Below are 16,430 nucleotides of genomic sequence, written 5' to 3' on the forward strand. Positions count from 1 at the left end.
CCCACTCCTACCTTGCTCAACCCCTTGCACACTGGTCTTAACTGGCCCCGGGGAGGATAACCCCACATAAGATGCTCTGCTCATGCAGAGGTGGCTTTCTGCCTCTCTCACTCTAGGCTGCTGGGGTAGCAAGGAAAAAGAGCATGTCTGGGACCCCCTATGCCATGCTGCTCCTCAGCAGTGCCTTCAGCTCCAGGTGCCATTGCAGACTGGCCCTGGCATGAACTTGCTGCTCTAACATGGCAAAGAAGGGTACTGGTCTATCCATAGCTGCAGCAGAATAAAGGACTGCAGAGGAGAGCTTTAAGTCACTGTTGCCCCCCTCCCCAACCCCGATTTGCACTGTGTGCACTGCAGCCATAGCCAAGGATCTGACCCCTAGTCACATTTGTTTTGGGGGGCATGTGGAATCAGATAATGTTGTATATGCATGAACCATTTTGTGCCCTTTAGATCCCAGCTGCCGCACAGAGCTGGGAGCTCAAGTGTGAGGTGGTTATTTTTTTCCCCAGTGTCTAGAATACCATGTAATTTAAAAAGAGTTGCAGGAGAAATCCATGGCCCCTGATTTATTGATGACACTAAACACATTTTTTAAAGGACACCAGAAAGTCAGCCAGATCTGGGACGGAGCCCACAGCCTCAAATCCTTGCCATGCTACTCACCCAATGAGATTCAGGTCCATTTGCTCTTACACTGAAGCAACAAAAATCTTAGTTTTCCAAGGTCTGGTTTCCTTTCTTTCAAAAAAAAATTGCCTTTACATGCTATTAATATTTTTATGTTCTTCCTTAAGGGTTTCAGTCCTCCTGGGTGCCAAATGCTGGATGTTCAGCATCCTTCACATCCATGGGCTTCAACGGGCATTGAAGCTACTCATCAGGATCAGGCTTCTAAAGCTGTTCAGGAGTGTATTAAAATATCGGATTACTTTATACGCAGTAATGTTTCTATATTTGCTTGTCTTTCAACCAAAGGATACTGAAGCACTTTAACAAACCTAAATTTATACACAAATCCCATAAAGGGATCACTTCATCAACCAGTAAAATGTAGTCATAACAGCCACCCTTCTCCCCCACCCCACCTCACCTCACCCCATCATACACACCCTTGCTTAAACTTTCTGTGAAGCACAGATTTGCAAAGAGACATCTCCATTTTGGTGGAGAGCTTTACTAATTGCTAATTCGTAGATCAGCATCTGTGTGGCATTTACAGTTCACTAAACCGTAACTTATAGTAAAAGCACATTTCCAGGGAAACAAACACTTAGGCTACTGCCTTAAAACCATAAATCCTAAGTAATCAGCGCTTAGGAGAAAAAAAATGTGCATTTGCCACAACTCTGTACTTTTGATTGGAACTGGCTAGAAATAGTCAAAATACAAATTTATGAATAGGGTGTTTTTAATGTATCTATTTTGCCAGAAACTTTCACTTAGCCTGAAATCCATAGCCCATGTGCAGAACCTGAGTAAATGGGTGGGGGTGGGGAGAAGCTTGGGAATATGTAGATGAAATTTTTCTCCTAGCAGCACTACACACAGTGGATCCCTGCAGTTCATGGATATACTGACTCTTCCTCCACCTCCTCACGCTCTCTCTCAGCTTAAGCACACATCCCTAGTCCCTACACAAACACAGATACTGATGTGGAGGAGTGGCACCATGATATTTAGGTCTGGTCTACATACTGTTTTGTACCAATTCAATTATTTCAGTTAGGGACTTGTTTTCCTACTGAAATTTAATCCCTCCTGTGGATGTAGCTATACTGTTAGACTTTATTCCCCTTACCTTATAAGAAGAAACTATGCTAATTTAACTGAATGTTCAGTAGAGGGGCTGTATCACTAACTATACGTGGTACAATGTGTGTGTAGACAAGTCCTCAGTCCCACAGTACATAGAAAGATGCAGAGTCCCTCATGCATAGCCTCTCTTCCCAGCCTCCTTCCACACAGCACAGCCAGGGTGCTTCAGTTGCACTTGGGCCTTTCTGTAGCCACATAAAGGAAGCCAGTGAATTTCACTCCTAGGGATTGACTGAATCCTACTGGGGCAACAAAGTACAAACTGCAACTCCCTGCATGAGCAGGTATCAGTGCATTTCAGACGAAGGATTCAGTCTCATGGAGGTTTCAGAGTAACAGCCGTGTTAGTCTGTATTCGCAAAAAGAAAAGGTGCCACAAGTACTCCTAGTCTCATGGAGGGTGGCAATGTTTGCACTACCCTTGCTCATGATGTGGAAGTAAAAAGAAAACAGTAGAGTTTAACCATAGAAGTTTCTGGTTATCAGGGAATAAGGTACATATTATCAAGGGGTGCGAAATTCGGTTTAGGAACGGATGGCGTAAGGAATACATAATCTGCAATCTCCCCGATTGGGGGTAAAAGTTTAACAGGTCAAAGTTCGGACATTGAGATGACATTATATGAGATGTTGTTCATATAATGGCTATGTTCAGGTATGGAGTATAATGAGTGGATACGATGATGAGGATGGATTGTAGTTGAGACTCCATTGGATCTCCACCAGCAGGCATTGCATGGGGCTCACCACTCCCGCTGGCCATCCCTGACCACATTTTAGGTTGTGCTGGCTTGCTGTGTACTCTCCTCTCCAACACCATAATGGAAGATTTACTGGTACAAATCAACCCTTCTCCATGCAGACTTTCTGTGATCAGGAGCTCCATGACATGGGTTATACTGTGCAATGTCAGATGGAAAGATAACAGCAGTCCCGGGGGGAAGGGAGGGGGGGGGTCAATGGACCAAGCTGGTGACTAGCTGGAGCATAGGATCAATTTCTGATTACTTTTAGTTGTTAAAATGGCTTTCGGTAAGTTTAGCCACCCCATAAATAGCTGTCACATTGTATTTCTGAGAAACATAAAGGTTGATTTCATGACAAACACATGATTGAATAGAAAAGATCCTGATGCAGTTCTAACGTACAAAATTTGGAAAATAATCATGATAAATGCAACATTTATTATGTATTTTAAAATATTTGACTGTGTTTCCCATTTACAATGTTTAAAGTATTTTAAGCCAATAAGTGGGTTATTACTTTCGGTTCAAATCCCTGACCTCAGATTCTGTGCTTTTGCTACAATAGTTTAACGTCCTGGACAACTGCATCTGAGCAGATATTTGCTATTGTTTTGCTTATCTGTGATAGAACACAGTGAGCGTTCATCGAATAATACAGAAAACTGCAGTTTATCACTCACTGTTAGTTTTGAACTCTGAAGAGCCACTTACTCACCTAAGTTACCTACCATCTGGTTACCTCTAAAGGGCCTGTCACTTGGTACCTAGGTGCCTGCCCTCAGGCCCAGGAAGGAAAAGCAACAGCTAAGTGTGCACAGCCTGAGCAGGGCAGAACATTTCTGCTTTTTCACATAGAAGGTGGTGTATTTCCTGCAGGCTCTCTGGCACACTGGCCAATGAGATGCAAGCTGAGGCAATGGAAAAGCCATGCTCATTTGAAACCACACAATACACAAGGCGTGTCCAGTCATCAAGACCAATCCCCCCCGCCCCCACAGGATACTCTCCCCCCAAGGGATATACTTTTCTGACAGGGTAACGCCTCAGTGGCTTCCTTTTAAATGCTCTGCCTGAGGCTGAGACTGTGACTGATTTTTGGGCTGGAATCAGATCTCGGCAGCACTGAAGAGCTGGGAATCGGGGACAAACCCCCAGCTGACCGCGGCTTCGCTCCAGCCAGCGCTCGGTAGCATTTCTCCTCCCCCTGCCATCATCCCTTTGCAACCAGCCCTCCCCGCGGGCCGTAGCTGCTCGCAGCGCCCGGCTCCAGAGGCTGCCCGCGCCCGCTCTGGTTCTGCCACAGGCCGCCTGAGGGAGCCACCTGCGCATGCGACCCACCGCCCGGGGACCGCGTCCACGGCTCAGCGCTGCCCTCTGCTGGCGGGCGGCGACCCCGCCGCTCTGGCTCGCCCCCCCCCCCAGCGACTTGGCCGCCGAACGGCGAGTCAGCGGGGCCACGGCCTGCCTGGGAGCGGCGCCCTGCCCCCACCCGCTCCTCGCTCCCTCCCCCCGGCTCTGCCTCCCGCGCGGGGGCTGGAGGAGCCGGACCCCACTCGCCCAGCCCCAGCCGCTCCACCTGCTGCGGCTGCGCCCAGCCGGCCCGCGCCGGGTGGGGCTCAGCAGCCCCCGCGGCAGAGGCTGCACGGCAGGTTTCCACGTGCCTGCGCAGCCGGCCGGGCAGAGCTGGTCCTGGGGCCCCGCTGCGGTGCGCTGACCCGGGGCCGTAGCCTCAGGCCGCCCCTGTTCCCCGCAGCCTGACGAGGGGGCAGGGCAGTTAAACCCAGACCTGGGTGCACCCAAAGGTCCCTTCCCCCGCGGCGTCAGCACCATGCTGAAGTTTGCATTTGTAACTAGGAATTGCTGTCACAGCAGCAATCGAGCGGCTCGCGCTGCGCCCTTTATAGAATCGCAGGAGCAGCGAGCGGGACCGCGCGGGTCATTGAGTCTAACCCCCACCCAGGTGCAGGATTGCAGCCCCGCCGTTGGGTGAGCGCCTGGGATCTGGGAGACTTACCTTCAAATTGCAAATCAAAATGAAGAAATTTAAAAGCAGATCGCCTGCATCCCCGGTGAGTGCCCTACCCCCAGGGCTATTGGCTATAAGGGCTCACGCCACTTAACTCCAGAAGAGGGTTCACAGCCATGAATCCTTAACAAAGAGGCACCTATGTCCCTTTGTAGATACAGGCCCTAAGTGCTTCTTCAGTAGTTCACTCCTGAGTAGCTTAGGCAGTTCCCTGCTCAGCTTGCTGGCTTCTGTGAAGCCCTACAATGGATGGGGTGCCTGGACACCTAACTCCGAGCTATGTATTCCACTAGGTGACAGGGCACCCTTAAGTGTTGCAACACCTAAGACCGTTTGTGAATCTTGCCCTATGCAGGCTACACCAGTGCTTCTCAAGCTATCTGATGTGGGGGACCAGCAGTTTTTTTTTCCAATGTGCGCGCAGACTGGCAGCCGATGGCTCGTGGACCGCCACCGGTCCGCGGACCACCACTTTGAGTAGCACTGCTCTAGCCTGAGCTTCCATGTTTGAGCATTGCTCTATCACCTCAACATATGCCAGTTAAAGACAATCACAACCATGTTATTTAAAACCATTTGGGGTCTTCACCATCTTTCCTTCTTAGTAATTAAAAGCAAACTCAGTTATAAAAATTCTGCTGTTACCAACGATGAGCTCATTAACATTAATAAAGAATAAACTTGCAGTAAAAATAAACTAATTAACACTTATCTGTAGAAACTCAGAATAAATCAGTAACTTAATTGTTTATTAGGAAAGGTTAAAAAGAAACCTGTCTGTTCTTCATGGATCGTATGGAAGCCCAACCTCCAGTAATAGAAGAGCTGAGAGAATAATTCATAGCAAATAATTTCCTTGAAAAATCTTATTTTTCTGTTTGTGGAATAGCTCACATTTGTTATTTGAAGTTATTAAATCCATTTTATATACTCCATAGTTTGCTATTAAATTAAAAATCCATAATGTGAACTCTGATGCTTAGCTGTGAGTGGGCACATAAATCTTGTGGCATTATTTCTGTTCCCTCACTGGAGTTTAACTCTTATGAGATTTCTGGTGTGACTACTCACAGGAAGTGGCTCAAGTTTAAAATATTATCATGAATATTCATAGAGAGTGAAAAGACATATGAAGGAAACAGAAAAGGGTGCAAGCATCGCTGTACGTTCCTTGGCTGTTTCAGCAGCCTGGGCAGATAAGCAAACCTCATATCCAGATCCTTTAAAGGCCCTTGACTCAGGGCTCCCTTTATAATTTGTAAACAGAGGACATAAATAACACAAAAGAAAACAAATTTGCTGACAAATGCTATCTCAATCCCCATGGTTTTTTCCTTGCCTCCAACACCCAGGGAGAAAAATCCACTCAGTTCCAGTCCACCCTGTAAGTCCAGCTTCCTCTTCTTACAGATGTCATCCAGCCATGTGATAGGCAGTGATCCTTTAGCCCTTCCCAGAGAGCTGCTTCATCTTGTCACAATGGTCAAAGCAAACTCATTTAAAAATGCAAACAAATATCTGCAGAAAATCTTGAGCACCCACTTCTGGGTAGCATGTAGAATGCAGAACTATTAACATACCAAAAAACCACTACTGAATATAAATTATTTTGTTTTTCCAACATATTGATCCAGTTTTTCAAAATTAGAAAATACAGTTGTATCCATACACATCTGTGATTGAGTCATACTCAGTAAAATTAGGAAAGCTGTGCATTTGAAGAGTAAGATTGGGTGCAAGCAAATATCTGTGCACAAATTTATTTGTCTAACTTGAAAATGTGGCCTGTTTCTCTCTCTCTCTTATGCAAAAAGAGAAATGTATTCCTGTGCAGCACATCTAGGCATTGCATAGATCTCACTTAAACCCTATTTTGAGAGCTTACATGAAATTTTAATGATGCAAAGGTCTCTATTGGCCTTCTGCACAGGGGTATATTCCACCCAAATAGCACAGAAAACTACTGTTGAAAAAGCTGCAAAATCCTGCATTAAAGCTTATGTGACCCCCCCGCCCCCCAAATTGTTACATAAACCATAGCTCATTTATACCTGAGAGCTCTTCTAGTTTCATATACAGTATAAAGAAGCTTAGTATAGTTGTCAATGCACAGGGGACAAGGACTGAAGACAATTCAAAGTGATTTGCTAGTTGACTGCAAAATTATTAGGATTGTGCAGTGACTGCAATATGCTGCACTGGTTCAGTGACTGGTTCATGTCTGTGAGTGTGAGTGAAGATCTTTTGCTCTCTGCAAAGACCTAGGCCATGCAAAGCAATTAACATGACAGAAAAATGATACGACAGTCCTGAGATTATATCGTTGCAAAAGTGACTGTGATTTAGATGCAACTAGAAAGGGACTGTAGTGGTTTCTGACTTTGATCTAATTATTGTATGACTGCAGTGACCCAGGACTTGCCTTGTCATAAGAGATCTGATATTGCAAGTCATGTAGAGCAGATACAATAGATGTAGAATAGGCTAGAAGAGTATGCCTTTCAGTTAAAAAAAGTAAATTACAATATATGTGAGCAGTTTAGTTGCTTGCCCTACAAAAGAGAACTCATTCCTGAATATATTTAAATTTTCTAATTATTCAAATAATATTTTATGTAACTGTTTAGTTACTTCCCATACAATCAGATTTTAAGGTGAGTCCTAGCAAGCGCTTGGTGTTGTATTTACAGTGGTCTAATTTGTTCAAACAGTGGCATCAGCCCTCTGAAAATGTAACCATGTATTGTACTTCTTGGACTTTCTTTTTCTTTCTGGGCTACTCTGACATTATAAAAGTATTGTCATCCCTTTACCAAGAGGTTGCAGATCTTAGAGTCTTGCAGGTCAGGTTCCGACTGGAGAAGACATCAGTGAGTTGGAGTCTAGCTATTTCCTTAATGCAACTGGTTTATTTACAATATTTAGAACACTTGTCAGGGGAGGTCTAGATAATATTCAGTCTGCCTTGAGTGCTAGAAGACCTCTCGAAGTCTCTTCCCGTCCTATGATTCCATAATATATATACACACACCAGTTCTTGAACAGAGGTGGACACAAACACTGCACAGGCAATCTGTCCTTTTTTGAAATCTCAGCTCCAACACCCAATGTCAGAGAATCATAGGGTACAAGGGATCACAAGGATCATCTAGTCTAACCATCGGCCAAGATGCAGGATTTGTTGTGTCTAAACCATCCAAAACAGATGGCCCTCCAGCCTCTTTTTGAAAACTTTTAGTGAAGGAGCTTCCACAACTTCCCTAGGCAGTCTGTTCCATTGTCCTACTGTTCTACAGTTAGGAAGTTTTTCCTGAGATTGAATCTAAATCTGCTATACAGTAGTTTGAACCCATTGCCTTTTGTCCTGCCCTCTGTGGCAAGAGAGAACAACTTTTCTCCTTTTTTATGGCAGCCTTTCAAGTATTTGAAGACCAATATCATGTCCCCTCTTAATCTCCTCTTTTCTAAGCAAAAATACCCAATTCCTTCAGCCTTTGTTCATATAGCTTGCATTCAACCCCTTTGATCATCTTTGTCACTCGCTTCTGGGTCTTTTCCCGTTTCTCTACATCCTTTCTACATATTAGTGACCAAAACTGGACGTAGTATTCCAGCTGAGGCCTAACCAGAGTAGAGCTGTACTATCAACTCTCGTGACTTGCATGCTATGCCTCTGTTAATGCGATCTATAATTGCATTTGATTTTTTTGCAGCAGCATCACGTTGAGGTTGTGATGCACCACAACTCCCACATCCTTTTTGGCAGTGCTGCTGCCAAGCCAGTTATCCCACATTCTGTATTTGTGTGTTTGTTCTCTCCCCACCCCCAAGTGTAGCACCTTACATTTGTCTTTGTTGAATTTCATTTTGTTGGCTGTAGCCCAGATCTCCGATTTATCAAGAGCTAAAATTCAGAGGGCTCTATCTTCCAAAGTGTTGGCAACCTCTTCTGCCCCCTTCCCCCCAGCTTTGAGTCATAAGCAGATTTGTTCAATATGCTCTCTATTCCTACATCCAGGTCATTAATAAAGATGTTAAACACCAGACCCAGAACTAAATCCCAGAAAGCAACTCTGCTCCCCAAAATTGACTCTAGGTAGAGAGATGAAGGCAGAGAGTAAATTCTTTCGCTGTTTGCAACAACTTTCTAAAAAAAGAACCCATAATCATCAAACAACAATGCAGTATTTCTTAAGACTTAACAGTGCTCACATGGTAAGAATAAAAACATGTAAAATCATGGGTAACAGTGCCATCTGGTCAATCCCGACATAACTATATCTTTTAAAGTTCCATCCTTTTGGCCTTTATATATATTGTCTCCACCAATTATGCCAGAGATGAACTTTTGTATCTCTTATAATGGTAGGTCCAATTAAATAAAAGTGGGTTTCCCTGCTTCTGACAGCTGGAGCCTAGTCACTGGGTGTCACGCATGTAAGTATCAGAGATTTCCCAACAAATACCCCACAGGTGCTTTCCCCTGTTGAGAGCTGTCCTGAATTTTCATTCATATCACACCAGGCACATTTCCATTTTGACTTCTAGAGAAGTAATTACTTGGTGCTGTCATTTCAGCTTCTGTCAAGTCCTGGTGAGGCATTTTGTGGTTGCAGGGCACTGCCGTCGCTTCTGACTGACACTGCAATCACAGCATAACACTGTCACTTTGCCATCTCACTGCATCAATCTAGAAACTTGGCAAAACTCTTTTCTTTACCTCAGTTAATTTTAAATGACTGAACATAAATTTCAGTGCCTTAGAAGACCATTAATTTTGACACAAAATCTGCATATTAGGCCTGCAGCTCTAACAGATCCTGATCTATAAGAATCTGAAAAATCAATTTTTTTTCCTGCTGGAGCAAAACACTAGACAGTCTCCTCTTTAACCATATCCTACATTTTAAATAGCTAAATGAATTCCCATCCAAAATGACAGTTTTGTGCACGGAGGCTAATGTTAATAAGGGCCTCTGAAAATGAAGCTTAACTCTAATCCTTTCAAAGAAAGGATTGTTTGAAATTTGGTCTTTTACTGGCAGCCCTTCATAAAGGTGGGTTAAAATGGAAACCATTTGTCCAAATTCACTCAAACTTTGGCAATCCAAACAAAGTAGGACCCAGATTTGAAATATCCCAGTTTTGCAAAGCCAAACCTTGAGCAATGAGGTTTGGCAAACACAAAAAGCACCTTGGTTTTGATCTCCACATCTTAAAAAGCACCATATTTTTGGTCCATGTGGCATTTTTATGATTGTTTAATTTCTTCAATTAAATACATCTGCCATAAGGATGATATGAAAAAGAAGGGTTTTAAATGTTAAAGGTGTCTCTGTTTGGTCTTGAGATGCAGGCGTTTGAAAACTTACAGGGATATTTTCCATCTTGCATGTAAGCAACACATTGTTACACTGTACAGCCTCCCCTCCCAACCTCTCACTCCCATGTTCTCAGTCTCATTGCCAACTTCCATCAATCATGCAAGGACAGAAAGTCAGGCAAGTCTGCGTGTGATATTTTTAATTAATCCAGAAGTGATGGATATTTCAAGCATTTGGAACTAACTCAAATACTGTGTATCATCTGCTGCTTTTAAAATTATGTATGTATAATTATCTCCTTCCTACCACCATCCTGAATCGCTCTCACTACAAGAAAGAGCAAATGTGGTAGTGTTACTATGAAGATAGAATAAGGAATTCATCACCATCAGTATCTTAGAATAGATGCCAGTCATGTCTCAATGAAACAACTGTTTTCTTGCTGATTGTCTCCAAGCATGTTGGCGATAAGTTCTTCAAGGGATGTCTCACCAACTGTGAGCATTTCTTTAGAGAAATGAAGAACAAAACTAAGTCATTTTTATAGTGGGAATGCATCATCTTCAAAGGCCATGGGTCCTTCAGAGAAGGGAAAACTTTGAAAAGGAGATTCCCCAATAGCATGTCACATTAAAGGAACTCTCAGAGAACTATGAGATTGTCTCTTTGATAAACACTTATGGACTTGCAGCTATGAAAGTGGCTAGTGAAACATCTCAGCATGTTCCGTTTCTCGAAGCAGCCACTGGAATCTAAGCAATTACAGCCTTTTAAGTATCAAAAGTGGTTATAGTAAGTTTTGACTAGCAGACTGTCTCTTGGAACATTTGAAATATAAAAGTAGTTAACTTATTTTAGCTAGCTGTCAGAACGTTTTAGCTGTCAAAATACCTGTAAGGATTCTAGCTTGCAAGCTGTTTTCTCCTGTCACCTTAAGTTTTCAGTCTGAAAATTCTTTCCTAAAAATAAGAAGTTTGTGATAGAGGTGTTTTCCATGGTATGTTCAAACTAGGGTCACGGACAATGAAATACAACTCCCCTAATTAACTTAATATGCAAAATATGATATTTTAAAGCAAATTTTCTCCAAAGTTACAGGGATAGATGATACTCAGTAAAAAGTGAAGATATAAAACACCACAGGCCTGATCCAGTTTCCGTTGACTAATATAGCAACATTCTCCTTGACTTCAGTGGAAACAGGATCAGGCCTGACAGCTCATAGCATTCCAGTACGATAGTATCTGCAATTTAGCATGTTAGTGATCGGCCATAATGAAACTACTGAATTGAAACAGAGATTTAGTTTACTATTAAAACAGGAATTGGTGGTTAATCACATTTGTTTTTGGCCTTGGAAAACCAAACCCAAAGCTACTACAGCAATAAAATGTCACATACATACATGAAATACAGGTTCAGTAGTCATTACAATATGACAAAATGCAGCAGAGAAAATTAACCTACTGTGGCCAGTCTGTTGTTGGAAATGAATTCAAGTACTTTAATTTTAAATCATAACAACACTGTCAGGTGATCTGTGACTCATATCAAAGCTGTCTAGGCCCACTGGTATTTTATAATGCATTCTGTATTTGGAATTTTTAATTTTCAAAAGTATATTCAAAGGTCCTTTGATGTTAGAGATAAACGATTGGTGTTTAAGCAGTTTGCTTTAGTCAAAAAGCCAAAAACAGGGATATCAACACCTGCAGTTGTCTCTTGTCCTGTCCAGTTAGTTGGTTCAGCTTTTCTCTCATTTTTGCTCCCCGCTCATTCATTTCTCTGCATCTTTTTGACCACATGTAGTTAATTAGTTTGATGGTAAAATAAAAAGCAGCTATCGTGTATGCATTCAGGCAAATTCTGTTGTTGGTTGTAGGAGTAATGAGAGCAAGATTTGGCCCACTCTTTTTACTCTTGCAAGGAAGGGTAGATTTCTCTACATGTATTAGATTAGTGAGATTTTATTTTGACACTCGAAAAACAATGTCAAATGGAGCCAATAGAAAGCATCGACTGTCTCTGAGCGCTATCCAGAAATGTCCAACCACATTAGGAGGAGGTGGTCCTCTCCCAACTCGACTTCTGATATTACTACATATGTTGAAGTGACAGGGATTTGATTTTACCCTGATTCTTCTTAGTAAAAATAGGCAGGCTGTCTTTGACCTTGACTGAGCTAGCCAACATGTGGGGGGTTGCCTGTGGCAGGTGTCAACTGCATGAATCACGAAGCGGAAGAGTGCAACTAGCTCTGCTAATTATGGTAAAGCAAAAATATATATATATATATATATATATATATATATATATATATATATATATATATATATGGCAACATGTCTCCACTCCCAATAAAACTATTCATTTTTTAGTTTATTATTTCTTTTCCTAGGGAGAAGAGCCATGTGTGGCTCCCTTTACAGGAAGTGTTGCTGAGGTTCTGACTCACAGGCAGTAAATATTGTTTATTAACATGCCAGAGGAAAACCAAATCAGGATAGGCTCTGAGAGGTATTGATTCCTGAGAAATAATTATATGTAGTAGCCTATGCACAGTGATTAAATGTAAGTACCAAGAGTTAATACCTTCTGAGCTAGTGAGAGGCTTGTATAGAATATGACAGTGTACTTTGTAGTCACTAGTTCTTGGATGGGCTGGTTCAGTAAACTTCAGGTGTATCTTAAACTAGAACTCTTTTGCTCCTCCCACATCCCCTACCCCATCTTAGAATCCAGGAAAGAAAGAGGAAAGGTCTACTGCACAGTTAAGCAATATTTCACTTTTCCCTTTTCTACTATCTTCTCTTTTTCCCATATGCAAAAGGCTAATTTACAGATAGGCCCAATCCTATTCCTCTTACCTAAAGTGAGTAATACTTCAGGTTCCAATTCAGCAAAGCATCCCTTTTCCTAAAAACATTTAAGCATGTGCTTAAGTCCCTTTGACTTTAATGGGACACAAGCAGACACTTAAAATTATGCATGTGCCTAAATCAGAGGTGGGCAAACTAAGGCCCTTGGGCCACATCCAGCCTGCGGGACCCTCCTATCCAGCCCCTGAGCTCCTGGCCCAGGAGGCTAGCCCCCAGCCCCTCCCCTGCAGCCTCAACTCACTGCACCGCCAGCACAATGCTCTAGGTGGCAGGGCTGCGAGCTCCTGGGGCAGCGCAGCTGCAGAGCCCGGCCTGACCCGGTGCTCTGTGCTGCATGGTGGTGTGGCTGGCAGTAAAGGGGCAGGGGGGTTTGGGGTGGTGGTCAGGGGGTGGGGTGCGGATGGGGGGGGCATGGATAGGGGGCGGGGAACAGGGGGGTTGAATGTGGGCAGGGGTTCCGGGGGACCGACAGGCACAGCCTCCCCTAACCAGCCTTCCATACAATTTCCAAAACCCGATGCGGCCTTCAGGCCAAAAAATTTGTCCGCCCCTGGACAAATGCTTTACTGAATTGGGATTTTACTGCACAAGTAGTCCCATTGAAGTCAATGGAACCACTAGTGGAGTAAGGTGCTCATCAACTTGCATCTCAAATACTGCAACATCCTTGTCTCCAGCCTTGACGTATGCAACCAGGCCCTACTTATATCCATTCAAAGTACCGCTGCTGCAAAGATCATTTATGTAGCCCAGCATTCTGACTATGTCACCCCTCCTTTTGAATCCCTTCCCCGGCTCCCCCTTCCCCGTTGTCTCTTGTCTTATACAAAGAGTGTAAGCTCCTTGAGGAAGGGACTGGCGATTCGTTCTGTGTTTATACAGAATCTATCACAATGGGGCCTGATCCATGAGTGGGGCTCCTAGAACCTAGAATAATACAAATATAACAATAATGATAATCCCAACATAAGGATGTGAGCAAGTACGTTTATGGGCCACCTGGTAGGGCGCAATGAAATTACATAGGCATACCCAAAGGAAAGGCTGCTCAACAACACATGGGGCTTTGCTTTAAAAAATGGTGGCTACCTTAGCACATGTGCTCTTGTTTTTTTAATTCCTGCTGAAAGATTTTTTTACTCATGACTGAATCCTATGTCCCTCAAGGAGAGTTTCTTCAAACTGTTTATTCAAAAAAACCAACGTAACTTTGTATAGTTACTATGGACAGATTAATGATAGAACTTCCCTTTTTCTGTGGGAGAGAAGTTAATTGAAACAGGGAAAGGAAGGGAGAATTAGGGAAAGAAGCAGGGATCTGGAGAGCATATTTTTACTCTGAGTTTTAAATTTAATTCAGTGTAGATTTTCAGGCTTGAAGGTGCTTATGGGTTGTTTGTTTTAGAGTTTCTTCAGCAGGAGGAATTTCAGAGCTCTTGCCATATTAATTACTAGACATGAGATCAAGGACAGATGATCTGGTTAAAATAAAATAAAAACTGATGAAAACATTTGCCTCAAACTCAGATCAGTGTAACCTGCAACCTCTTGTGAATTCAGAGATAAGCTTGATTCACACGGTTTGTTTGAATTTGTATCTGCTCTGCATTTCTTGACAGCAGAGACACAACAAGCCAGATTTATCCATTTTGTAATTCAATATCAATAGAGTTTTATTAAAAATATTGAAAGAACATGGGAAATATCATGGTGTTCCCAGACTGGCTGAAAGCAAGAGAAAGCAACTCACTAAGAAAGCCTGTTCTCGTAAGAGTTCCAAGGTTGATTTTTCAACCATAAAAGTTTGAATACACAGGCTTATGTGAATGAAGCTGAACTTACAGAGATTTGTTTATCACTACCTCCTTATATGCAACTGGAAAATACACAGAATCTGTCACCTTATTAAAATAATGTTCCTACATTTACTGATTCACATAAATAAAATCTTAATTCATAATTGAAGCTATTGTTCCTAATGAATCCTCTGGGAATGCCTAAATAAAAAATGCCATTGACTTCTTTAATAGTTTTAATGCTAAGCTATCTTTTTATGATGGAAATTCTTTTTAGAACTCCTATTCTGAATTTCCATTTCATTAAGAAGATGATATGGCAGATCAATGGCAACAGTAACATCTCTAATATCAGACTATGATTGTAGTGTGTGAGTAGCTCCAATGGCTTTGGACATTTAAGTCAATTAATTTCCTTATTCATCCTCTGTGGTACGGACACTGATAGCATTTTATTTTATTTTTTACTTGTTGAACAGTAGATTAAATATAGTTACTAAAGGTAAATATTTCAGAGGTGACTAAGGGCTTGTCTATGGTACAGGGACTATACCCGAATAGCTATACCTTGTAGCTATGCCAACATAATCCTACATCATAGAGACAACCCACAGAGATGGAAGGAGTTTTTCTGTTGCTGCAGGAGCAACACTTCCCCAAGTGATGGTATCTAGGTAAACAGAAGAATGCTTCTTCCATCAAACAAGTTCCATCTACACTGGGGGTTAGGTTGGCATAGCTGCATTGCTCAGGGGTGTGAAAAACATATCGATGTTGACCTAAAGTTTAAGGTTGAGACTAGATCAAAATAACGTAGGAGCCAAACGTGACTTAGGCATTTAGTATCCTAAGTCTTATTGAATGTCGATGGGTTTTAGGTGCCTAAAGGGAATATTTTTCAAAGGTGCAAGCAGGAGGCACCAAACTCCCATTGACTTTCAATGGGAGTTAGGGTAAATTTTCAAAAGCAGTCAAATGACTTAAGAGCCTAAGTCCCATTTTCAGAAGTAATTTGAACACTTTAGTGCCTTTGAAATCTTCCCCTTCATGTTTAAATTAGTTTTTAAAATGGGACTTAGGCTCTTAAGTTATTTGGGTGGTTTTGAAAATTTTACACTAAGGCTTTATCATGTGTGTATTTATCTTAATTTTTAGTGTTTAAAGTGATTTAGTACTTGTGAAATGTACTTGAGAGCGCGCCCTGGAATCTGGAGACCTCAAACCAAAGAGACTGGTTGTATCTATCCTGCAATCAAAAGGTGTGACTGCAGCTCAAAACAGACATGCCTGCATTAGCTTTAATCTAGCAGGCACAGCTAAAAATAGAAGTGAAGCCACAGCACACAAGTTTCAGTGCAGGTTGTATGAGCCCACCCAGTCCCCCTGGGTACGTACTCACATTCCTAGACCCGGCTGAAGCCTATGTCACCGTGGCTTCACTGCTATTTTTAGCCACACGAGCTAGATTAAAGCTGGCACAGGTAAGTCTACCCCAGGTGCAGTCATGCCTTCGACTGCAATGTAGACATACCCACAGTAGGTCATAAAGCAACGATAGCACAAGTTTCCTGATATGCAGGTCCATTGTAAATATGGCTTCAGTTAAGACATAAGAATGGCTATGCTGGGTCAGACCAGTGGTCCATCTAGCCCAGGATCCTGTCTTTCAACAATGGCCAATGCCAGCTGCTTTAGAGGAACGAACAAAACAGAATAATTATAGAGTGATCCATCCCATCATCCACTCCCAGCTTCTGGCAGTTAGAGGCTTATGACAACCCCAGAGCATGGGGTTGCATCCCTGGTCATCTTGGCTAATAGCCACGGATGGACCTGTCCTT

Source organism: Chelonia mydas, chromosome 10 (genome assembly GCF_015237465.2).
Source record: "Chelonia mydas isolate rCheMyd1 chromosome 10, rCheMyd1.pri.v2, whole genome shotgun sequence".
In the NCBI taxonomy this organism is placed as follows: domain Eukaryota; kingdom Metazoa; phylum Chordata; order Testudines; family Cheloniidae; genus Chelonia; species Chelonia mydas.